The sequence below is a fragment of the Balaenoptera borealis genome, assembly GCF_965194805.1.
Source record: "Balaenoptera borealis genome assembly, chromosome: 2".
Taxonomy (NCBI): Eukaryota; Metazoa; Chordata; class Mammalia; order Artiodactyla; family Balaenopteridae; genus Balaenoptera; species Balaenoptera borealis.
Window position 1 is genome coordinate 63238445 of NC_138867.1, and position 27421 is coordinate 63265865.

The following is a 27421-nucleotide window of genomic DNA, read 5'->3' on the forward strand; positions in this document are numbered from 1 at the left end:
CACTGGGCTAGATGCTATGAAAGATTCTTTTCCTTCAAGTACTGAGTGCCCTCAGACTCTGCAGAGAACACCTGCTTAATGAACACTACACGTGGAGATTAAGAACTTGCAGCTGCTAAGACAGGTGGTAATGATGTCAAAGGCTGTGTTTTCATTCTCATTTGACCCCCTTTCTTTCTCACCATTCTCAACTCATCTCATCTCTCTTAAAAGAATGTAGGGTGGTTTAAAAACATGGTCTTCTGTAGTTCTGAAGGAGATTTTATATATATATATATATATATATATATATACACACACACACACTCCAGGTTAATTCTTAGAAAATTAATATCTCATTTTGAGGCCAGCTCATTATGGGATTACTAGGATGGTAAATTTCTTTCAATAAAAGAAATTATTATTTTCCTGCTGTATTCCTAGAGACTTCCTTCCCAGTCCTCCCCCAACCCCAATCTGAGCTTCTCTCAATTCTCTTTCAAAAGGACATGTGATACCCTGGGAAGGGGATAGCATGGGATGACTGTTCAACATTCAATGTGTGTCTTCAGCACCAACAGAGGAAAGATTAGAAATATAAGCATAGCCCCTTGTTTATTGCAATTTCACAGCCATGGCAAATGCCACAGAACTCAGGGCTGGTGGCAGGAATTAGTGAAGACCTGGTAGTAATGTTTTCTTTCTCCTCACTGTCCCCTCTCTTTTCAGGGTGGCTGCCAGTTAATGCTTCTAATAAGTTAATTTTAAAATAAGGAGTAAAGGAAGACCAAGGAGAGGCGGCTATGGGGAGAGCTAGGGCAGGGAGGGGAGGGCCGGACTGGCAAAGGGGGAGGAAAAAACAGAGAGAAGGGGATGAGAACATGGGAGAGAAGGGGAAAAGGGGCAGAGGACAGAGCAAGGAACAGTTTGGGTAGAAGTGGAGTAGACTTTTATTTATTTATTTTTAATTTATTTTACTTTTTATTTATTTATTTTTGGCTGCGTTGGGTCTTAGTTGCTGCACGCGGGCTTTCTCTAGCTGCGGTGAGCAGGGGCTACTCTTCGTTGCGGTGCACGGGCTTCTCATTGCGGTGGCTTCTCTTGTTGCGGAGCACGGGCTCTAGGCTCGCGGGCTTCAGTAGTTGTGGCACGTGGGCTCAGTAGTTGTGGCTCATGGGCTCTAGAGCACAGGCTCAGTAGTTGTGGTACACGGGCTTAGTTGCTCCGCAGCATGTGGGATCTTCCCAGACCAGGACTTGAACCTGTGTCCCCTGCATTGGCAGGCAGATTCTTAACCACTGCACCATCAGGGAAGTCCCCAGAGTAGACTTTTAAAAGAAAAAGGGAGAAGAAAAAGTTGCACACATGAGGAAGAGCAGCCGTTTCAATTTCCTCTCTAGCGACGATATAAGGATGATGGGGAGAAATATAGCGATAATCTCAAAACTAATGAAGGAGGCAAATCTGAGTCTAGACTCCCTTTTTTAGCACCTGGAAAATTTGAAAGAGCACGACTTGTATAAATTCTAAGGTAGTCATCTCCCTGCCTTGCCTCCAGTCCTGCTTCTGGTGATACATTATTGCCTCCATCTATAAGTCTAGGAATAACTCAGAGGAGGACAGACTCCAACTCCCCAAGCCTAAATTCTAACCTCCACAAAGGGCTTGGCCACACTGGACTGGCCAGGACCTAGGAACGACTTAAGTAAGGGAGGTGCTGGGAGCCTAGGTGGCATGTTGGTGGAAACCTCACGTTATGGGGTTCTGACATCCTTTAGAATAGGGCCTCCTGCCTTCTGGGCTCCCCCATGACCTGAGGTTGCTGTCCCATGCCTCTCCCCACCCAGGGGGCTTCTCGACTGCCACAGAAAAGCTGCACTGACTTGCCTCCCAATTTGCCATTCCATGGTAGGAGAAAGATAAAAGGGAAATGCAAAAATTGAGAGGAAAATGGACTAGAAAACTCAGGGATGAAAACAGGCTATGAAATTTGAATCCCAGTTTCTAGGTATTTCTCCTACTAGTTCTGACTCAGCAATTATGAAGCAATTGACTTTAGAACAAACCATTTGTCTTTCAACAAATACACCAGGTTCAAGACCCAGAACAGGGTGTTGAAGTAAGCACATCTGGCTCTGTATTATTTCCCAATTTAAAAGACTTGTGATTTTTGCAAAAGGTTCTGAATGAACAGCTTTGGGTAGAGCGTGGCTTTGCTTGTCACATGGAGTGCCAGGGTCCACGTTTGGGCTGCATGGCTTTATCCCTCCACCTTTCCAATGCCTTTCCTTTGAACTATTACCAGCCAGCCCCTTCTTCTGCTTCCCTCTCATGATCCAAATTCCCTCCACACTGGCAATCCCCTGAGAAAGCCAGGAGAACACCGCGTCTGCAGCCACAGCCACAGCTCTGTCACCATAGGGAAGGCAAACCCAGCACCCTCCATCAGCCGTCTCCCTCCCACGGAAGACTGTCAGTCAGCATCAGTGGGCCAAGAGCCTTTTACCAGCTCCAAACAATCCAGATTCATTCCCAAGAACCAAGGAAAATGCTCAATTCTCCATGAGTAGCTTGAAACTTTCAGTTCCGCTTGAGACAGATTTGAGTTGACTTGTCAAAATCTGAGATACAGATTGCAGTTGAATTTGAAAGGAAAAAAAGGGGAAAATAAACCCCAAGTTGTCCGATATTTCCTCCATGTGTGTTGAATTTTAAAAGTATTCCCTACTGTCTTTTTCTACCTGCCCCCAGTGTAAGTAATCGATAACTTGGATAACTTTGGAACACCAGTCACCAGGCTGAAATTGAGCAGGTGCCCGTGGAAAGAGCCCATTGGCCATGAGGGAGAGGGGCAGTAGGGTACATTGGTTATAAGCACAAGGTCTGAAGCCAAACTTTTTGAGTTCAAATCTCACCTTCACTGTTTACAACTTCTGGGACCTTGGGAAGTATTTAATCTATGCCTCAGTTTCTTCAACTATAAAAAAGCAAGTGTTAAAAATGGTGTGAATTGAGTTGCTGTGAGGATTAAATAAGCTAACAACTGGCACACAGTAAGTACCCTACTTGTATTTACTCCTCCTCCTCCTCCTCCTCCACTACTACTACTACTATTACGTATTCTGTGGAACATATAGCGGGGTCTCTAGTATGGAACTAATCTTCTCGTTGCCCAGGAGGAAGAGCCCTGGGTAGGTGACCCATCTTCTAATTGTATTTCTTTTCTTTTTAAAAAAATTTCATTGAAGTATAGTTGATTTACAATGTTGTGTTAATTTCTGCTGTACAGCAAAGTGATTCAGTTATACACATATATATTTTTTCATATTCTTTTCCATTATGGTTTGTCACAGGGTTTTGAACACAGTTCCCTGTGCTATACAGTAGGACCTTGTTGTTCATCCATCCTACATATAATAGTTTGCATCTAATTGTCTTTCAGCTGTGATTACTCACTATAATAAAGAGAACAGATTAGAGAAAAGATGGGCAAAAAGTAAGGTGGTCCTTCCCAGCCCTGTTGATTAAACCTCCCCCACTCCGACTACAGACTCTAGGTTGACGGCTACAGATTAAGGGATTCCTAAGGGGCAGCACAAGGAAGGAGCTCACAAAATAGTTTTACTGATTACATGACTGTGAGTTTAAGGTTGTGTATGGCACCAGCTGTCCCCAAATGAAATATTTGAAGCTAGAATCACATTTATTAGCACAGAATTGATTTACAAAACTCAAGGAGGGCACGGAATTCCTATGAACTGTAGATTAGTAAATTGCTTTTTAATCTACCATAAAAGATCACTGAAAAGTCCTTTTAAAATCAAAGGGCTGCTAATTCAATCATGAACACATTTACCCAATGGTGCTCAAGGCAAGAGGAAACATTCAAGGCTGCGCAATTACATTTAAAATATATAATTTAAGAAATGATTTAAGTTCAATTACAATATCGAATGCAGATATGTGTGATTCTGAGGAGACATTGGCCTCCACATTAATATTTGCTTTTAAAAATATTTTTAAATGAAACGGCACTTTCCCCATATCGTGCTTCCCGATCATACCTACTTCTCTGCGAGCCAAGGAAGACAACGGTGAAGAAGATGGTACCAGACGCAGCTGTCCTCTTTGGGGCAGAGTGTGTGCCCTCCAAGCTACAGTGTGCAGAGAGGACTAGAGAGGGAGAGATTGAGTTGGCCTGGAATAGGAATTGCAGGCTACACACTATATCAGAGACAGAAAATTTTACAGTTCAGCCATCTGTCCCTGTGTGATAGACGCGGAAACTGAGACCCAGAAAGATGAGGTGACTGGCTTGCCATTAGGGCCCAATGTCAGAACTAAAAGCCAGTTCTCTTAAGTCAGTTTTCTTTCTACTTTGCCAGTAGTTCTCAAATTCGAAAGTGCTTAAGAATTACCTGGAGATCCTGTTTGATATGGTGGTTGCTGCCTCTCCTTTTCTGAGTCCACAGGACTAAGATGTGATACAAATCCAGGCAACATGGATGCAAGTGGATCCAGAGACCACACTTTTTTTAAAAAATTTAATTTTATTTATTTTTTATACAGCAGGTTCTTATTAGTTATCTATTTTATACATATTAGTGTATACATGTCAATCCCAGTCTCCCAATTCATCCCACCACCACCCCTACCCCCCGCTTTCCCCCCTTTGGTGTCCATACGTTTGTTCTCTACATCTGTGTCTCTATTTCTGCCCTGCAAACAGGTTCATCTGTACCATTTTTCTAGGTTCCACATATATGCGTTAATATACGATATTTGTTTTTCTCGTTCTGACTTACTTCACTCTGTATGAGTCTCTAGACAGAGACCACACTTTGAGAAACTCTGCTGTAAGTTGACTGTCTTACGGCAGATGCTTCTCAATTTATTAAGCCATTCAGCTAATCAATCCAGAAGTGAAAGTCCTTTGAAAATTTGTACTAATGTACTTTCAATACACCCTGAAGATGCACTTCACTCCTCGGTACATTTTTCTATTCAAAATATGATCCACAGAGCAGCAGCAGCAGCATTATTACCTGGGATCTTGTTAGAAATACAGACTATCAGGCTCCACCCCAGACCTAATGAATCAAAACCTGCATCTTAACAAGACCCTTGGGTGATTTGAATGCACAGCAAAGTTTGAGAAGCACTGATAAAAGGTCCACAAAGTCTTGCGGAATACAAAAACAATTGATCTTATTCTATCTTATGATTTTATGGGTCAGGAGTGGGGCAGGACTCACCTGAGTGATTTGTTCTGTTCCATGGTGACTGGGACCTCAGCTGGGGTGGCCCAGGTGTCTGGGGATAGTGGAACAGCTCAACTAGATCCGTATGACTGGGGCCTTGGTCCATCTCCAGGCGGCATATGCTGGGGCTAGATTGTCCCATATGGTGTCTTCCTTCACATGACTGGCATTTGGGCTGAAATGGGTGGAAGCCGGGGTCTGGTCAGCGTTACTCTGTTTCCACTGGAGGTGTCTCAGGGGACTCAGGTGCCTGGCTTCACTCAGGGGGGCTGTTGGGGAGGGGAGAGGGTTCCAAGAGACAGGAAGTGGAGGCCGCCAGTCTCTTAAAGCCTGGGGTCAGGACTTCCCTGGTGGCGCAGTGGTTAAGAATCCACCTGCCAATGTAGGGGACGTGGGTTTGACCTCTGGTCCAGGAAGATCCCACATGCCGCGAAGGAGCTAAGCCCGTGTGCCACAACTACTGAGCCTGTGCTCTGGAGCCCACGAGCCACAACTACTGAGCCCGTGTGCCACAACTACTGAAGCCTGCGCCTAGAGCCCATGCTCCGCAACAAGAGAAGCCACCGCAAGGAGAAGCCCACGCGACAAAGAGCAGCCCCTGCTCGCCGCAACTAGAGAAAGCCCACGCACAGCAAGGAAGACCCAATGCAACCAAAAATAAATAAATAAATAATAAAAATAAAATTTTTAAAAAAACCCAAAGACATTCATTATAAAAAAAAAAAAAAAAGCCTGGGGTCAGAAACTGGCCCAGCCTCACACTGGTCGTGGAGTCACAGAGCCTGCCCAGATTCAAGCGGAGGGTATGTGGACCCCAGCTCTCCGTGGGAGGAGAATTTGTGGCCATCTCTAACCTGCTTACTAACTGGACATAGGAAATGCTTAGAATTGTGAAGCACTTTAAGCCAGTCTATGAGCAAAGAGCCAGGCTGTGAGGGCTAAACTGGAAGTAAAATCTGAGGTGAGAAAAAGAGAGACAGCTGGAAAAGACTTTATAGGAGAAGATGAGACTCAATGGACTTGGAAGTGTGAGTAGGGGCTAGACAAGCTGAAAGAAAGGGAAAGGACCTTCCAGAGTAATTTCTAGATCTTATTAGCCTAAGGCTAGTTTTTTTGTCCCCGCTCCCACCTCCAGCCCCGCCCCTACTCCTGACTCTGGGCCTTAGGATAAGTGTGGTAGAATCCTACCACAGAACCGGTAGGTATCCTACCTTACAGGATACCACACTGTCCTCTTCCCATAGTTACCTCCATGTAAATCTGCAAAGCAGAAACAGCTTCTCAGATTAAGGTTTCCAAAGAAATCTGAAATGTCCCACAGGCTCACCACTCTCTTAAGCATTCGGAGAAAATCAGCAGCTTTGTACTATGTCACAGAGAGTGGTTTGCTCAAATCGGAGTCATTTCCTATCCAAAAAGGATAGATAATTCTAGGCCCTGATTTTCCTCTGCTCTAACTGGGAATATTATAGCCATCCTATAGGAAACAACCCTTAGAATGACCCTTGGATCCAGAGAGGGAGCCAGAAATATATGTACAAATAAGTAATTTTTTAAAGTCAGGAAACTGGGACTTCTCTGGTGGTCCAGTGGTTAAGACCCCACGCTTCCAATGCAGGGGGCATGGGTTTGATCCCTGGTCGGGGAACTAAGATGCCCACATGCCGAGCAGTGAGGCCAAAATAAAAAATAAAAAAAGCAGGAAACCAATTGAACATAAAATAGGGCCCCAATTATATAAAACATAAATATAGGTAAAATAGTGGAAGAAGAAATGACAAAATGTTAACTGATTATTTCTGAGTTGTAAAAATTTGCATGACTTTTTCCTCTTCTCCATCTTTCAGTAAGTTTTCCACAATGAATAGTATTCTTTTCATAATCACAAAAGCCTATGTGGTCTAAAGATAAATTTTGATTTTCAAAGAAGATTCTAAGAACCCTCACACAGCAATGAATTCTTCAAAAACACAGATTTCACAAACCCTGTCACAAATCCTTCCAGAGACCTACATACAAGTATTTGCCCGGATAAACGCCAGTTCTGTTCCTCAAGATTTACTTGTCAGGAAATCAAGACACACAGAATGAATTATTTCAGAAGGAAGTGCTCTGGGATTCTGGAAACAGATGACGCTTTCTTTCAGCCTGTTGTCATTCTCCTCCTTCATGAGATATTGTCGTCATCCCTCTGGATTTAACTCAGCTTGACAGCAGCCACATTTCTGTGTTGATCTTCTCTTCTCTTTTGGTAAAAGTCTGTAAATTGAGGCTCAGCTTACAGCTATTTCATACTAATCAGACGCTGGGACTAGATTAGAACTAAGAATAGACCAGAGGTGCGGTAACGTGAAGCCGACCGCCTCCCTGGCAGACACGTTAGGCTCCGGACCTCATCCTCATGAATGCTGACCGGCCATCTGCTCTCTCTTTTATAGGCCAGAGGGCCATGGCTCTCACTGCCTATCATAAACGAGTGGCAGCATAACCCTTCACTTGCTTTTCTTCTTTACTCCCAGTTTGCACTGCCGCTAAAATATTCTGCCTCTCAGCTGCCATTATCAGTGTCTAAATCATCCCTCGTCTAAGGCCGTAGTTTTCCGAGTGCAGAAACCACAGACTCAGCAGCTAGGATGTCATCAGCATACTCCAGACTACATCATCTCCTTCTGCCAACCTTAATACCACTATGGCAACCATCAACAGCAATACCCATGATTATTTCAGTAGAAATATTGAACAGATGTGACAGCCTTGTCAAATTCCTTTGCTGGTGTCCAACCACTCTGTTATACCTTTTGCAATTCTAAAATCTCTCTTCTGACCATAACAGAGACAGCGTGCGCTGACCTCGCGAGCAGGAAACTATTCCTGTAGCATCAATTGGCATATTGAATACCGACTACCAACACCAACTTACACATCTAGTGCTTTACAGCCTGCTCATCATTTTTACACACATCCTCCTTTCAACTCTCAAGACAGCTGAGCCCGCGATGGTATAACTTAAAAGAGCATGGACTTCTTGTGGGAAGTTTTAAGTTTCTGGGCTCCCTACTGCTTGTGAACCTTGAGCAAGTTCCTTTGCACTTGTTTCTTGTCAGTAAAATACTAAACCCAATTTGAAAACCAAATGAGATGGTACACTTAAAAATAACCAATTATGAAAACAGGCATTCAAACAAATACTTAAACACAAATATTCCAAATATTCGTAGTAGTATTATTCACAATAGCCAAGAGGTGGAAATAATCCTAATGTCCATCTACAGATGAATGGTTAAACAAAAGGTGATATATACATACGATGGAGTATTATTCAGCTGTGAAAAGGAATGAAGTACTGATAAGATACATCATGAAGGAACCTAGAAAACATTATGTGAAGTGAAAGAAGCCAGACATCAAAGGTCACACATTGCAATGATTCCTTTTATATGAAATACTCAGAACGGGTCAATCCATAGAGACAGAAAACAGATTTGTGATTGTGAGGGGCTGAGGAGAGGTGGGAATAGGGAGTGACTGTTTAATGGGTACGGGTTTTCTTTTGGAGATAGGAAAATGTTTTGGCACTGGATAGAGGTGGTGGCTGCAAGACACTGTAATAAACGCCACCGAGTTGCTCAGTTTAAAATTGTTAATTTTATGTTATATAAATTTTACCTAAATAAGAGAAATAAATGATAAAGCACACAAAAGTCCTAGTTAGTAGATCCCAGAGACAGAACAGTCTCCGAAAGATTAAGTGACATATGAAAGGACAAAAACTTAACAAACAAAAACAAGAAAATCAAAACAAAATAAAACAAAAAATCCACTCAGACTAGAATTTTCTGGTCTTCTTATGGGCCAGGTAGGTCTTCTTTGTGCCATTACTGCAATCCAGTTCTGTGTGTGGACATAGACACTTAAGTTTTTAAGATGTCACCATTTTCCACTTTGAACTTTTATATCGACTCCGATGGCCTGCTGCCTAATCCAGTCCCCAGAGTGCCATATTCAGCATCCTCTTCTCCTTATTCACTCACAAAGATACTAAGACAAAACGATAATCTAGCCTAAAGAATGGGGTCTTTGGAGAACCAGAAGAGCTTCCCTCTTTATCTTGTCTAAAGAAAGAGAAAGTTCCTGAATGCTTAGTCGTTAAGTTGAGAAGATAGTGAGCTTTGTTAGAAATGCATTACCTTGGGCCCCATCCCAGTCCAGCTGGATCAGAATCTGAATTTTACCAAGATTCCCAGGTGATGTGTATGTATATGAAAAGTTTAGACACACTGCTCTGGGGCTGTAGACTTGTAACAGAGTCCTACTTACATGAAGTCTGAGGATGTTGGAGATGTAAACAAGAAGCTGTGTTGGGCCTACTGGGCTATTTGTTCTGAGTAGAAAATATGTTCATTTCAATCATCTTCATCAACATTTACTGAAAAGCTTGTGACCCGTGGAGAAAGCACATGGGCTGTTCACTGAGTTATACCTAATTTCACAGATATGAGTAGCCTCCATGATTCTTCCGTACACTGGAAACAATAATTCCACCTCCCTAGTTTTCTAGTAGTACCCCCAGTTCACAGGAAATGTCTACAAAGGCATTATTAAGTTATCAAATGTCACAGTCCATGGGAACTTTAGAGGTCACCTGGCCAGTGGTTCCCAAATGCTATTCCATGGACCAGTTCTGAATTGAATACATCAGAATCACCTGGGAACATTTCAAAACGGCAGAGTCCTAGGATACAGAATCAGTTCATTACATCTGGGAAGAGGCCCTGGAATGTGTGTTTTTATTTATTTATTAATTATTATTATTATTTTAAATTTTTGGTTGTGTTGGGTCTTCGTTGCTGCATGCAGGCTTTCTCTAGTTGCGATGAGCGGGGCTACTCTTCGTTGCAGGGGGCAGGCTTCTCATTGCGGTGGCTTCCCTTGTTGCAGAGCACAGGCTCTAGGTGTGTGGGCTTCAGTAGTTGCGGCACGTGGGTTCAGTAGTTGTGGCACACGGGCTTAGTTGCTCTGCGGTATGTGGGATCTTCCTGGACCAGGACTCGAACCCATGTCCCCTGCGTTGGCAGGCGGATTCTTAAACACTGCGCCACCAGGGAAGCCCTGGAATGTGTGTTTTTAAAAAGCTCTCCAGGTGATTCCAATGCAGTCAGGTTTGGAAACCACCTTTCTAGCTCAGGCTGTGCATCCCCTCCACAGCTTCCCCACCAACTCGGCCTAAATACCTTCAGGGACAAATACATTTCATTTCTGATAGCTAATTGTTAGAAAATTTCTTCCAACACATTGAGTCAATACCTGCCTCCCTATACTTTTCACCTATAGGTTCTGTCCTTTTGAACCATACAAAATAATACGAGTGTGTTTCAGGTGTAGAGTCTCGCTTCCATACCATGTGACAGCTCTTCAAATGTCTGGCTCCAGGCCCTGTGTCCATCTATGTCTTCTCCCTAATAACACTTATTACCTTGAAGTCTATTTCATCCAGTAATAATTTAGTTACCCACTTTCTTTTTCTATTCTTTTACTTTTAATCTGTAATAATTTACATGTATAAGAATATATCGTTGTCTCTCATAAGACACATATAGCTAGATTTTTTTTAAGTCTAATAATTTCTTTAGTTTAGTCAAACATTACACGTTTATTGTAACTACTAATCTAATGGGAATTATTTCTATCATATTTTGTGCTTTCCTTTTATCCTGTTTTTTTTTTTCTCTTCTCTCTTTCTTCTTTCCTTTCCTAAATTCTACTGAATTGATTGAGTTTTCTTTATTACTTTCCTGCCATCCTGCCCCCACTCCCACACTTCCCTGAATTTGGAAGTTGTACCAGCTTCAGTAGTAACTCTTTAGAGGTTTTTTTTTAAAAAAAATTAGATAACAGGAATATCTAACAAAATATAAACTTAATCAACTTTAGTTGTTATTCTTAAAATTTTGATATGAATACTTAACATAATCTAAAGTTAATCAACATCTATTCTGCCTCCTTAACAAATCAAGGAACTTAGAACACTTGAACTCTGAATAATCACCTCCCGCCTTCCATATACTTATTTCTAATATTTTAGATTTATCATGCTTTCATACCCCAAATAAATTACTGTTGTTGTTTTATGTCAATTCTTTTGTAGACTCACTCATATATTTGCTCCCCATTCTGTTCTTTATCTCAAGTTCTTCCTTCTGGGTTCAATTTCATCTTTCACTGATGATCTATTTGTAGAAAATTTTTTGTGTTTGTTGGAAAATGTTTTCATTTTCCCCTCACTCTCGTGTGATAAGTTAACTGTATACATAGCTCTTGATTGGCAGTTATTTCCTCTCAGCACTTTGAATATATTATTCATTGTCTTATGGCTTTTGTTGTTGTAAACAAGTCAGAGACAGTCTAAATGTAGTTCCTTTATGGATTATCTATCTTTTTTCCTCTGAATGCATTAAGTATTTTCTCTTTGACTTTGGTGTTTTGCAGTATTACAATGTGTCTAGATGTGAATTTTTATGCCTCCCATTTGGGATGCATTATACTTCTTGAATATGAAGATTTATTTCTTTTATTAGTTCTGGAAAATTATTGCCATTATCTCTTCAAATATTGTCTCTTCCCCAGTTGCTTTGTAGTCTCTTTAGGAGAATCCTATTAGACATATTTCTGACTTTCTTATTCTAAACTCCATGTCTCTAAATCTCTTTTTTATATTATATTTTTTTATCTCTTCATGCTGCATTCTTCCATTCTCTTCATGCTGATAATTTTTCCATTCACTGATGACTTTTCAGCTATGTCTAATTTGCTGTATAGCTTGTCCATTGAGTATACAATTTCAAAAGATACATTTTTCATTATGAAAAGTTCCCTTTGTCTCTTTTTTCAGATTTTTCTTTTCTACTTTCTTGTCTTATTTTTATTCCTTCCTTTGTGTCTTCAATGTTTTTAACCAAACTCATTTTATAGTTTTTAATAGGTCTTTTTATTACCTGAACTCTTGAATGTCTAATCCTGCCATTATTCTGTTTGTTGATTTTCACATGTATTTTGTAATTTTGTATTGCGAGGTCATCTTCTGTAGGCTTTATCTGGGAAGTTTTGCCTGGGTGGAGAGATGGTCCTTCCAAAGAGATTTTTGCTTTGGCTTTTGACAGTTGACTCAGAAATATCACCAATTCCAGACTACATTTATGTTAATTTCTGACCTTAGGGGTACCTAGTAATGCAATTAATATAAATAAGCCCCAAACCTGCACAAGGAGCAGATCCATCCTTGGGGGAGACATTTTTTTCCATCTCAAGCCCAGGTTGAGATAGAAGAGTTTTCTTTTATTGATGGACAGATTTTTTTTTTTCTAGTGCATTATTTTTCTGAGGGTCCTAGATTTATGTAGAAATCTTGGTTCTAACTCCTGCCTCATATAAGACGCTTTTCCTTCTGTCTCTGTGGTGTTAACTGTTAAAATGCACAGCAAGTGTTAAAATGCACAGCAGCTCCAGTGTCAGCTCATAAACTTACTACTCTATTGTTTTGTTTTTGGCCCTGGGGTATTTCCCATTCTTTGTTGTGATGTTATCTATTCATTCAAAATGATTTTTAAAATATATTCAACCCCAAATTTCTAGGTGTTTGTGGCAGGAAGGCTTTCAATTCATCTATCCTGCAATACTGATGAAAATAAAAATACCCTAAGTGTTATCTGTATGCAACATTTTATGATAACTAAATAATAATTCATCTCAGTACATTTTCTCAACTATATTCAACCATGCTCCAACATTAAAAGGTGTATTTCCAAAACTTTAGGCTATACTAATCTCAAAATATGTCCAATAAAAGCAATGCTTTGTTATACCTATAAAGTATCCAAATGCAAAGTGGAACTGTTAAATAATGAGTCTGAGTCTATAAGCTAAATAATTACATATTTCTGTAGACACTATCTGTATATGTTCTCTAGTAAGTGAAAACAGAACTCCAAAAGTGAATTTTCCTCTTATTTGATTACTTATTTTTTGGATGTAAATAACTTTATTGCTATACTAGGCATCTTAATTTTTGAAAACAATAACAGCAACATAATCCTTTAATGAAAGTAATACAGAAGAAGAAATCAGAAACCTAAACACTAATCAAACAAATACTCTAAATTTTGATATAGGGCAGAGAGTTAGCCAATATGGTTATTTCCTTCAGCTCCATCATTAGATTACTGTGTAACCCAAAACAAGCTTTCACTTTCTTTCATGGCTCTATCTCACCATCTCTAACTTGTAACTTTACCACTGAATAACTGCATAATCTAGGGAGAGCCTCCAAGGGCACAGGGCTCCTTTTCCTCTTCAATAGCAGGACTAACTAGTTCCACCTGGTTTTTAAGGTATCTCCATGTCTAAACCCCATGGTTCTAAATCCTGGGTAACAGACATCTGTAGAGTACATAAGTCTTTTTTTTTTTTTTTTTGGAATGTCTGTGTAAGCTGAGTGGGGATATTTTGTGTGGAACCACTTTATTTATCTACAAGTATATTAATAACTACAAATATGACCACATGTAAAGATGTGACGGCAAAGAACAACACAAGAGCACAAAACAATGAATCAGAAAAGCTGGGCCTTAACAAGCCTTCTAAAAAGTTCAGATGTAGCCTTCTATAAAAACATCAAAATGTGTTCTATCTCTACCCAGTAAATATCATCTTCAAACCTCCCATGCTGTGAGAATGTACCTCTTGTTCTGTGGCTGCTACATTCCATATTAAGCCCAAGGTCTTCTTGCCTTCAAAGCACTTTAACCTGCACTCAGTCTACATTTATCACTTTTCTTAAAGGTATTGGTGACAAGACCTCAAAAGGATGTGAACTAAATGTCCACAAGTCCATACTGACATGAATAAATGATTAAGTAAATAAATAAGTAAATGGGAGAGACAAACTTCCTTACAGAAGAATTCCAAATAATTTATAGATACTCCTCCCTCTAGGAGCATGGGTTGGACTTAGTGACTTGTTTCCAAAGAGGAGAGTACGGGAAGGGTGGGGGAGAGACTTCACAGTGGAGAAACCTGACAAACACAGCCTCAGCCAGGTGATCATGATAAAATTCATGGTGATAGCACATACCCCCTGATGTGATGTGATGGAAAGAGCACTTCTCCTCTATGGCATTCTCCCCCCAAACTCCAGTTTAATCATGAGAAAGCCATCAGATAAACACATATTGGGGGACATTCTACAAAATACCTAACCAGTACTCCTCAAAGCTCTTAAGGTCGTGAGAAACAATGAAAGACTGAGAAACTATTACAACCAGAGAAGACTAAGGACACATGGTGACTGAACACAATGTGGAACCCTGGAAGGGATGTTGGAATGAAAAATGACATTAGTGGAAAATCTAGGGAAATCCAAAAAAAGTCTGGAGTTTATAAATAACATGTACTAATGTTTTGGCAAATATACCATGAGTCTGTAAGATGTTACTATTAGGGGAAAGTGGATGGTGGGAACTGTCTGTACTATCTTTGCAGTTTTTCTTTAAAACTAAATTTATCCAAAATAGAAAAGTTTATTCAAAAAAAAAACCCAATATGACTCCAAAGAATTGAAAACTCAAACAAATACTCATACATAAATGGTCATAACAGCAGTATTCATAATAGCCAAAAGGTAGAAACAACCCAAGTGTCTATCAATGTATAAACAAATTCTGGCATAGAATACAATGGAATATTATTTAGTCATAAAAAAGAATGAAATACTGACATTGTGGATAAACCTAGCAAACATGCTAAATAAAAGAAGCCAGGGCTTCCCTGGTGGCACAGTGGTTAAGAATCTGCCTGCTAATGCAGGGGACACGGGTTTGAGCCCTGGTCTGGGAAGATCCCACATGCCACGGAGCTACTAGGCCCGTGAGCCACAACTGCTGAGCCTGCGCGTCTGGAGCCTGTGCTCTGCCACAGGAGAGGCCGCGATAGTGAGAGGCCCGCGCACCGCGATGAAGAGTGGCCCCCGCTTGCCACAACTAGAGAAAGCCCTCACACAGAAACGAAGACCCAACACAGCCAAAAATAAATAAATAAATAAATAAATAATTAAAGGTGCTAATAAAAAAAAAAAAAAAAAGAAGCCAGATACAAAAGGTCACATAATGCAATGATTCTCTTTATATGAAGTATCTCAAATACGTCAATCCATAGAGACAGAAAGCAGATGGGTGGTTGCCAGGAACTGTGAAGATGGGAAAAGGAGAATAACTGCTCGATGGATATTGGTTCACTTTTGGGGAAATGGAAATGCTTTGGAACTACACAGAGGTGGTGATTATACAACACTGTGAATGTACTAAACGCCACTGAATTGCTCACTTTAAAATAGTTAATTTTATGTTATGTGAGTTTCACCTCAATAAAAAAAAGAAAGGGAATATAACCTAAATGTTGGGTTTGATGAGTTTCAGCCAAGAGACAGATAGGAGAAAACAGATCTAGAGTAACAGATGGACCAACCATCCTCCAGATGAATCCTTAGCAGGAAACTATGGAAAATGAGCAGGAGCTAGGAGTCTGCAGACAGGAAATGAAGAAGCTGTAACCTAGAAAAAGAGACATCAAAGAACTTAAGACTATTTTTCTAGGGAATGTTATATGGGTTATAATACCAGAAGAAAACTCTTATTTAAGTCGGGAACAATTCTTTATTTTTTATGCTCTTCAACTTTTCTCATGACATTTTCCCAATGATCAAGAACAGGATTCTCTATATCTAGAAGATAAATTCCACAAAGGAGACCATATCTATCTTTTTGCACTGAATCCTTAGAGCCCGGCATGATGCATGGTACACCCTGGTAAACCCTCAAATAAAATTGATTAAATTTACAAATTTTTAAAAAATATGGGATATACTAACAGTAAAAATTAGTGGTAAAAGATTCTATTTTGTTTTAGTTATTTTTTTAACAAATGTTGCCACTACAATAATTAATGCACTATTGTTATTTTATATTATTGTTCATTAGTATGCATATTTTAAAATCTCAGTGAACTCTTCTGATGCAATCACGAGCTTTTGATGAGAGTTTAAAAGACTATTATAAACCAAACTGTATGCTTTATTTAACTTAAGAATGGGCAAAATAATTTGTTTTTAAACTTGTTCATTAATACAGTTGAAATTTCCCACTTCTTGTCAGTATTCCTAGGTCTTTGCCCATATTTGCTGATCCAGTAACTAGAATTTTTAAACATAAGCTCTTTGAGCTAAAAATGAGGATATAGAACTATCTGATGTTGAGGATGCCATTTTTTATATTATAATTCTACTTGTAATCATTTATGTGACAGTGACTATGAACAGCCCAGTCATTCCCTTCAGTGATTTATAGAGTAACACTGCATCTAGAGGAGACAGGTTAAGCTAACCTGCAGAATTTAAAAGTTAAACATATAAAGGCTGAAACTTTCCTTTACGTAAGAGAATTTTGTAGAATAATGATGTACTTGAAAAGCAGTCTCTGCAGACAGACTGCCAGAGTTTGCACCTCTGCTCCGTCCACCACTGTGTGACCTCTGATGAAAAACTGATTCCTCTAGGTTCATGTCCTCAGCTGTCAAGAAGGGTGACAACAGTACCGACCCCACAGTCTGCTTGTGAGGACTACTTAAGCTAATTTACCTAAAGATTGCAGAACAGGACTGCCAACTTACATCTGCCATTATTATTACTATCACCAACATGTAATATTGTGATAATAAAATGAAAAAGAGGTCTTTTAAAACTATTTCCTCAAAGAACAAAGATTTTCCTCAGAAACCAATAAGTTATTTAATACTAAGTTTTATTTTTGTACAAAGGATTTCCCGACGGGCTTATGCATATTTTCTGTAAACAATCACATTGAGGATTTTAACAAGAAAGAGATATCAACACAGAAAGGAAAACTATGATGGTAGACGGGAGATATGCTTCATTTTTAAGCTTGGTAGCAGCCAAGTATTTCAGCTTCAGTAATTACTGACCCCAAAGGACATCAATTTTAAAACATCACTCAAATATTATTCCATTTAGAGTTTTCAAAATACAAAGTTGGGGCCAGGGAACAAGCTGGTTTCTTTCTGAGACACATGAAAAATTAATTCCTAAATTACATGATCTCCTTTAAGATTAATTTTAATCATTTAAAACATTCTCAGGAACATATGAGTCTATAGAAATATTATAATTGTTCACAGATAAATACTATACAAATCATTAAGCCAGTAACATAAGAATCTATAAAAATAATTGTTGTATTATGCAAGTGCCTTAGGAATAATAACCTAAGGAATAATAATAATAACCTAAGGAATGGAATTTGCTAAGTGAGACCTAGAACTGGAAGCCAGTCAGCAAGATTCCTTTCCCTAGTTCCACCATTTGCCATGCAGTCCAAGACAAAGCTCTTTTTTGTTATGGCTCTGCATATCTGTCTCTAACATTTAAATAATATCTGCCACTTATCTCATGAACAGAGGTGCTGTGAGGATTCAAGAGATAACGTTAGTTAAGAATTCTGACATGCCCATAAACACAAAACATTATCCCTGATAAATATAATGGTTGCCCTGGCAGGCTCTGTTGAAGATGTATGGTGCTTGGCAATGGTGAGGGCAAGGATAAGCCATGTGAGAAGCTCCAAGACGACCTTGGTCCAGAGCTGGGAGTGGCTAGAGTGAGGTGGGCAGAGCCAGGCGGTGGCCCTATACATAGGGTGCCTGAGGTCCTCTGATAATAACAAAGCTTTAAAGTCACCTCTGTCTTCAGGTGCTGGGATAGCTGGCGGTCAGTACAAGGAAGATTTCTTCTGCACTGGACAGCTCCCAGCCCAACCCAGTCCACCTGGGAGGGAAGAATGTCCTTCTCCCTCTCAACCTTTTCCAGGAGAAATGGAAGACTGTCAGCAATGGCCTTTGTTCACTCTTTCAGAAGAGCAAAACTGAAGCCGCACTAAGCACTTCAAATCCTTCTTAAATATTAAAAATAATAAAGAGAGCAGTGAAGACTGGGTTTTTAATCACCCACATGCAAGCATTTTAAAACAATGACTTCTTTTTTTTTTTCTTAATCTAAATGTGCTTCTCCAGCGTTGTGCATGGAAAAAAAGAAAACTTTTCATTTTCTGTCTTTGCGTTTTGGTTTTACAGGGACAAAATGTGAAATAAACTTCCTTAATTTTCACTTCAGTGTTTGCAGCTTAGGATTCCATTAATATATCCTTTCCCTGGGTTGTGCAGGGTCCTCGTTTGCAGTCAGTTCATTCTGCACTGATGTATATTTCATTGCCCAAGGCTTAATGTTGATTTATTGTCCGTCCATAAATTAGAAAAATATGCTCTGGAATTCCATCCTGCTGAAAAGCTGTGCCTGATGTCAGGGGACTGGGTGATATTTAAGATGTCAGAAATACATATTGGATTAGTGTGCTTTGTTTCCCCACAACAGCAGGTGTTTAATCATAGCTGATGGCTGAAGTTAAATGCATTAGGACAGCAGCAGCCACGAAGACGGAGTTTTTCTAAACCACACAAACTCCAGGATAAATAACTCAAAACTAATTGTGTGTCCACATCGTAGATACATTTTTATTTACTTAATACATTAAACAGTGAAAATAGCCGCTGGCACTTAACTTCATGTTTAAGAGCCTGTACCAATATTTTATGTTAGTGAAGTGTTGGCTGTTTAAACAGAATTACTATTTCCCTTACTCGCCCTCTGGCGGCTTTATATAAAATATTTTGTAAAGCAGGAATGAATAAAGGCTGAAATGAGTAATTTAAGGATAAGGAATTTTTAGGGTTTGCTTTTTTCCTGAATATAATTTGAATGCTTCTATCTGTCGAAATGCTCACTTTGCCATAATCCAAATGATGCTCCCACATATCTACTGACCAGGCATTTTCCCTTCCTCTCTTTGTAAAGTACAGGTTCTCGTTGCCATTATGTTTATATTAATTAGAGGTCTATGTGAATAGAAAAATGATCAGGCTTGCTCTGGAGCAATTTAGCTGGAGGCTGGAGAGAAGACGCTTAGGAGAGCAAATATTTTCAAGGTGCAACCGGTGACCTGTAACAAGCTGGGGAGATTCATGGCGAGAATCGTATATTTTGACACAACAGTGATTTGATTAAAAGAGAAAGTAATGGGTTTAAACAGTCACTATGAGGATGTAGCCAGACTTTTGTAGCTTTTTGCAATTTACTTTACAGACCAGCGATGGAGCAGGAGAGAAGACCTTTGCCACTGAAAAAAAAGGCCACTTGGATTTGGAAACAAACATAAACAACTGAGTGGTTGAAACTAGTTTTTTTTCCCCCTATCCTTTTTGTTTTGTTTTGTTTTTAACACACATCCATGGAGAGGGCAGGATAATACTAAGGCAAAGAAAATATTGAGGTCACTTTCAGAATGGAATTACATTTTATTTTTCTTGGCTATTTTTAAAAGAATTATTTTTTGGAGTCAGACTCCACTGAATCAGCCTGAAAGGAAAAGGAAAAAAATGTAATTCTCTGCATTTTGAGAAAAAGAAAAATTTATATTAGAAAACTGAAATAATTTATTTCACTTAGATAAGCAGTATGATCCCCAAGAATAGCTAACATACATAGGATCAGTGTAGCATCAAATTTAATTCTAATACCGTGGTTGAGAATAGTGCAGTGTGGTTTGAATTAAATAGGTTAAAAAGTGTATTAATAGAACATTAAGTAAAAAAGTGCAACTTACAAAACAACCTATATAGTATGACCCTATTAATGTGAGAACACAAGGAAAAAAAAAAAATTGAAAGACATCCCATGTATGTGCATAAGTCCAAGGATAACCATATCACCCTTAGAAAAGGGTCTGAAAGCAAATAGAACAGTGGCCATCCCTGAGAAGGGGATTTTAACTTTTTACTTTATATACTTCTGCACTGTTTGATTTTTATTTATAATGATAACATTTTGAGATGTAACTTGTATAAATTAATTTCTAAAGAGTTCCAGTAAAGGTCTGTTTTTAAGGGAAAAAGAGGCTTATTCCCTATTTTGATGCATATATCCTGCCTTAATCAAGATCAGTTGTAATTATTCTCATCATAACTATGTGTTGAGCGAAATAGTCACTGAATGTTATTACAAGATAAATCCTTTGAAGAAAAAGTTTTAAAAATTGCAGTCCCAATGAGGTGTTCACGTGGCGCAAACCTCATTAGTTCCTTAGTTATCTCATTGGAAGCTCACTTGTTTTTCCTTTATCCCTCCATCCCCCTCAGCCTCAATGACCATGATCGAGTGGCTGCCTCAATAACTAAGCATTTATTATACAAGGAAATTCCCATCCAAAAACAAGATACTAAAAACATCAAGGTCCTAACACTGCTCTTTGTCTCAGAATTTCTAATAATAACATTCTCCCTGGTAAAATTTCTTGTTTTTCACAAGTCTGATTTTTAAAGTGATATTTTGGTGCTTTTGTTTTAAAAAAAGAATTTTCTAAAATGCATTCCTCATTTACTATAATCATTTTCATATCTTTTCCTGTTTTGCAACTGCTGTCCCAAAGTTCTTCAATTATTTTAACCAAGGAGTGCCAGATGCTTAGGAAAAAAATTGATATGGGGACTTAAGGCCCTTGCTCTAAACTGTGTGCCGTCCTTTCTAATATTTTTAGCCCGAGTATTGTAAGTCGGGCTCCCCGGGAGCTATTGCCTCTGAGATGAAGAGGAAGATTTCTTGCAGGAGGCTTACTGGAGGGTGCTCTTGGAGTCACATCTGAAGAGGAGAGAAGGCAACAGGAATGGGTAGAAGTTGAGCTGCTATGCTTTCACCACAAAGGCCTCAGCTGATCCCACAGGGGTTCTGGAGCTGGGTGGTCCTGCAGAGGTGCTCCCCCTTGTACCTCACACTGACCTGTCCTTGGATGCAGGCTGACCCTGGAAGGGAGTGTAACTTCGGGCAAAGCAGATGACATCCCTTTAGCAGATGACAATTCCTGGAAAGGAATGTGACTGAGAGCCTTCAGCAACCAATACTCCCAGCAGCTTCGGTCTTAAAGGGGGGCTCTGGGTAGTGCACCCCAAGTCCACCGCATTCAGTTTGCAGGTTTTATTATCTTCATTTCCATCTACAAAGAACAATGTTCTTTAAACAGTGGCTAGAGCACCTCTCTAAAGCAAAGGGGAAAAAGGAGAAACATTCCCTGTCGACAAACATGAGAGGACCATCAATCCAAGGCATTTTTGGTAAATGATGCTAAAAGTAGAAGCATGGAAAATATTCCATTGTTGTCACATAAGCAGTAAAGCAAGGAAAGAAAATGACTTAATGAGGGGCTCAGACTAAACATCTGAGATTTTGTTTCCAAATTTTCTTGATTCTCTCATACTGCAGGCCTAGTTCTCTGGCTTATTTCTTGCATTTGTATCACAGAAATAATCAACTACACATCCTATGAAGGGGTCTGGAGATGATTAACTAGAACATTCTATTATACATGGAATAGTATGGATCATACATGCATTACATCTAGTAGCTGATATTTTGGTCTGTAAGACAAAAGTGGAGGACATCAGGTACCCATGATTGTTTTCCCAGTTTTCTGTTCCAAAGAAACCTGGTTCCAAGAGGAGATGGTGCAAATGAAGTGGATTTGCAGAGCAAATGGGGAAAGTGGGCTTCATCAAATGCTCAGGGACCAAGGAGGACATCTTCTGGACCAGGAAGAGTGCTATCCTTGTCCCTGTCAGCATATGGCAATGTGAACCCTGACTCTGCCTTGGCAGCCTGGAAATGGCCTGGGCATATTTGGAAGCAAATGACATTAATTAAGATTTGCTTAGGTATGTGGGAAAGAGAAAACATAAATGTTTTAAAAAGATTGTTCACAGAGATGTTTATTCAACCTCTGGTAGCCTAAGTAGAAAACACTTATGTCTGAAAAAGAAAAAGCTTGACATATTATGTTTGCCTAATATATTACCAAAAAAAAAAGAAAAAAAAAAAAGATTCCACAAGCATTGCCCAAACAGTAGTCCTCCTCAGAGAGAATCATTTAAGGAAAATTCAAATCCTCTTTGCTCTAACGCATAAAAATGAAGGTGCCTGAAAGAAATATCTGCTCCTAAACATCTCCACAGCATAACACCCCAGCCATGTGTTTGTATCTATGTATATGGTTTGGCAAGGGCAATAGATTCACATACACTGAATAGCGGAAATAGTGGTGGTAAATGCCTTGGATCCCAGCAAGATCTAGGATTAGGTCCTGGGATCGCTCATTCTTGGACTTGAGGTTTGGTCCCTCTCACTGGTTCCTTTAAAGTTTAACTCTTGAAGATAGCTTGTGTGATAAGAGTAAATGTGGAAGTAAGCAAGGACAGATGGGGGACAAAGAGGGGAATAAGCAAAAAAGCTATTACAGTGAGGTGTCCTTATAATAGTTGTAAGGGCTAATATAGGTTGAGTGCTTTCTGAGATTTCCTTCTCAGAGGGTTACATACATTACCTTAATAAACATAGCAATAACCCTAAGGAGTTGGTACTGTCATCATCTCCATTTGCGCAGATGAGGAAACTGAGCCTTGGAGAGGCTAAGCAGCCATGTGGCACTCATGGGAGGTGGTACAAATGAAGCCATAGCTCAAGAAGGTGACTTCTGTGTAAGAGCTGCACCTCCCGTATATCTACAGACTCTCAGAGTTAGGGCTGCAAGAGACCTGTGAGATCCAGAGACCATCTTGCTCAAGCCTCTCCCACGGCAGGCAAGGAAACTGAGGCCAGATCAAGAGACAGGATAGCAATCTATTGCTTCTGTGGTCATGCATGTTATCTCCCAGAAAGATACGTAATTACATGATAAATGATACTGTGGTCTGCAACGTTTCTATTTGCCCTGGTAATAAATCATCCTGGGTTTTGTGACCAGACCCACAGTCTCTTCTTTCATGTGCTTTGCAGAACTAAGCACACTGACCTAGTCTGCTAGAAGGAAACATTTTGGATCTTCAGATTTCCTTGAAAAGGGTTTCTGAGGATCTGCTGAACCACAGCCCAATTTGTCCTGGAGTTCTGATGTCATCATATGCCAGGACAATGAGGGCAGCCCCTGCCACGTAGAACTGAGGAGACCTGGTAATGCCATAAAGTCTGTAGTTGATTTTCAGGAAGATCCTTGGTATTTCCAGGGACCACAGCAACAATGTGGCCTACGTTAGTATTGAATTCATGGGATTAGAGCTATCCAAGGGCAGGGACTCAGTTTACAGATGAGGCCACCCTCAAAAAGACCCTAGCCCATCATTTTTATTTCAGGAGCAGGGAACAGTTCAAAACTTACCATTTATTCAACTGTGGAACTGGGTTGCCCCTATATGCTACATAACGTTACCAAGATGTACCTTAAGCCAATGATTTCTGGTCTTGACAAGGATCATTCTTTGGTCAGAAAATATAAATGGCTTGACTATTTCTATTCAAAGGCTGAAAAGCATCTACATATGCTGAACAAGATCAGGTTTTCTTTTTTTCTCTCTTATAAGGAATTCTTAGCTGCTTCAAAGAATCACCATGTATTTATTCATCACATACTGACGCAGCCAAAGGCTGGAGGAATTTACTTCAGTAACTGAATTATAGTCACCCAGTGGTTTGGTGACAGATTCTGTGCTACCACTTATGGATTCTGAGTCTGACATTTTACATCCTGAAAATATGCCAAACCTGTCTCTTAAGCTTCGTTATTTTAGGATCACTCCCTGCTGCTACGTTTTCAAGTCTCTGCCCTTCACTTGTCCAGGAACACCTTGTGCTTTATTCAGGAAGAAGTCATTGGGAGCAGCCACGCGAGCCTTTCTGCTTTGGAAAAGCCCTGGGTCTCTCTGCTCACCTTCTCTTGTCTTCCTAAACGAGAGATAGAGCTTGGGGTCTGGTGATGTCATTTTATATTGCTCAAATTTATTTAGTTTTAAATGGACACAGAGTGTTGTGTAGTGAAACAACCTTGGGCTGTGAAAACCGGCCAACTTGTGTTTTGGATAAGACACTTAACCTCCCTGTGCATTTCTCATCTCCAAAGCAAACATAATGATTCCTACCTCATTGTTAAGAAGTTTAATGATATAAGTGTACACTGCCTGGCATATACAAAATGCCCAGCAACTGGTGGCCATCATTATTATTTCTAAAAGATAAGGATTATTCCCAGTGAAGATGTTCTATACAATACTTAGCAAAAGAGGATAGAAGAGCAGGTATCAATTATAAATCAAACTTAGTTGAGGCTTCCTCAGGCTGTGGACAAAGGATTGGAGCCACCCTACCTGGGTCCCCAGAAAAGATCTAATTAATCCAGAGGCAGCAACATCACAGGGACAGGAACAGAAGTAAAGAACTTCAGATGAGGAGGTGATTTCCCCAGCTGCCCCAGCACACTTTGCCCAGCGCCCTCCAAAGCCAGAGATGAAGCAAGATGGCCTCTCTACCACCTCCTCCACACGCCTCGCCGGGCTCTCTAGCAGAACCCAAGCCACAAACTTCAGACTGAGGTCTCCCAAGCCAAAGTGCTCCAGATCACAATTTCAGGACTTTCTCAATCAGCAGTTCAAGGACCTGTCACCCACTTATGCTTCTGACTTATGCAAATGTATAAGGATTGTTTGTAAAGTGAGCCGCTGAATTAATATGATAGTCCTACCTCACTGCTAGAGTAATAATTTTTTTTAAGGCCTACAAAAGTTTTAGCTTGTCAGCCCACTTGGGCAAAGCTGTGTTGGAAACCTTTTGTTGCCTATTTTAATTCACTTTGCCTAAGAATAAACACAGGTTAAAACCCAGTCCTAACAGGGAACAAGAAAAGAGATGTAGAAAACTGAGCATGCAATAATGTAAAGATCTGGACAAAAACTAGAAGATACAGAAAGGGACATGGAAAAATGAAAACCATTATATTAGAGTGGCAGGGTTGTGGGGAATTTCTTTCTTTTAAAAATTACTTTAATTTGGTATAATATTTTTAGAGTTTACAAAATCCCAGCATTGAGAGTGAGGAACACCAATCTTCTAGAAGATTCTTAACATTTATGTCAAACCCTTCTTACAAAAAAAGAAAACAAATGAAGACACAAAACATTTTAAAGTCCATTTTCTTCTTCTTTCAGGCTTCATACATAGTGATGTATGCTCTCATATAATGGGGCTATTAATGCCCACACTGGAAAAGGCTAAATATTTAAATGGTGTTATTACTGATGATGAAGCACTGGCACAGGAGGCCTCTCTCCCAGTTTTTCGTTTCATAATAATTAATTCTAATATTTTGACATGCAGATGACACAAAACTAGAAGGGAAAGCGTATAGATTCAAAGAGAAAATTCGTAACCAAAAACATCTAGACAGGCTGGAAAAAAGGATCCATTCCAACAAGAAGGCATTTCACAGGTGTTAATGTAATGCCCTACACTTAGGTACAAAAAATTAACTGCCAAAGTATAGTGGTAGAACATCTTACCAAGAACAAGGAAACTAGTTTAGGGCTTTTATTGCTCACAAGTTGAGTAGAAGCAAACAGTGTGCTAGAGCTGCCCTAAAAGCTAAGGTAATTTTAGGTCCACTCTCAGAGCAAGGAAGGCAACTATTCTGCAGGGTACCCAAATGAACCCAAAACTTGAATCTGGTAATCAGAAACTTGGATGAACTGCAGTCAAGAGATTCTCCCAGAGAGTCCAGGCAAAGTTCTTTCCAAGTCTATGATTCTAACTTCTCAATTCCCACTGTAGATCAAGGGTTCATAATCCAGAATTCATGGATTACAGGCAATACACGGTATACAGGGTTCATGAATGGGTTTCAAGAGACCTGCAAACCATCTAATGTCATACATAAAATGTCTGATTTCCATGAAATAATTCAAGGAATTTTAAAACTAATGCTCTAGACCAGCGTGTGTCACAGCGGGTAACGCCACCCCTCCAGAAGGCAATGCATTGCCCCCCAAAGAATTGTCCGAGTTCCCTCAGAAAATATTCAAATGTTCCATTAGACACTACTTTTTCACCTACAGGGAGAAAAACCTTTAATAAATATCTTTAACCCCAGTTTACATGTAAACACAAAGTATTTTTATGGAGTTTTAACATATACTGAATTTTCCAGAAATACAACTACTATGAACAGTTTTATCGCAACTATACCAAGAATCACTTACCACTCTGGAAAATTATGTCACTGACCATGGCACAGCTGGGGGGTTTGAAGTCCCCCTCACAACACCTTCAACAGTCCGCATGCACAGCCATCACCCTGGGATGATCCTACATATATGAGTAAATACACTTATTTGGGCCTATTTCAAGAAGTCAGTTATACCCAGCAATCCCACTCCTGGGCATATACCCTGAGAAAACCATAGTTCAAAAAGAGTCATGTACCACAGTGTTCACTGCAGCTCTATTTACAATAGCCAGGACATGGAAGCAACCTAAGTGTCCATCAACAGATGAATGGATAAAGAAGATGTGGCACATATATACAATGGAATATTACTCGCCATAAAAAGAAACGAAATTGAGTTATTTGTAGCGAGGTGGATGGACCTAGAGTCTGTCATACAGAGTGAAGTAAGTCAGAAAGAGAAAAACATATACCGTATGCTAACACGTATATATGGAATCTAAAAAAAAAAAAATGCTTCTGAAGAAGCTAGGGGCAGGACAGGAATAAAGACGCATATGTAGAGAGTGGACTTGAGGACACGGGGAGGGGGAATGGTAAGCTGGGACGAAGTGAGAGAGTGGCATGGACATATATACACTACCAAATGTAAAATAGATAGCTAGTGGGAAGCAGCTGCATAGCACAGGGAGATCAGCTCGGTGCTTTGTGACCACCTAGAGGGGTGGGATAGGGAGGGTGGGAGGGAGACGCAAGAGGGAGGAGATATGGGGATATATGTGTATGTATAGCTGATTCACTTTGTTATACAGCAGAAACTAACACAACATTGTAAAGCAATTATACTCCAATAAAGATGTTTAAAAAAAAAGTCAGTTATAAAGAAAAAGGGTCAACAACAACCAATTGAACAGTTTTCTCTTAAATTAAAATGTAAATGTTATAAAATGGTATAAGCATTTGACGAATTTATTGCAC

The 27421-nt window shown here is 39.7% G+C and overlaps 1 long non-coding RNA gene across 1 annotated transcript in view; it reads left to right on the forward strand.

The window, feature by feature from the left end:
- Positions 1 to 26999, forward strand: part of LOC309622610 — a 385320-nt gene extending 358321 nt beyond the window's left edge. The window contains exon 2 of the long non-coding RNA XR_014241026.1: positions 26693 to 26999. This is a non-coding gene — a long non-coding RNA (uncharacterized lncRNA). The remainder of the gene's footprint in view (positions 1 to 26692) is intronic.
- The last annotated feature ends 422 nt before the right edge of the window (positions 27000 to 27421 follow it).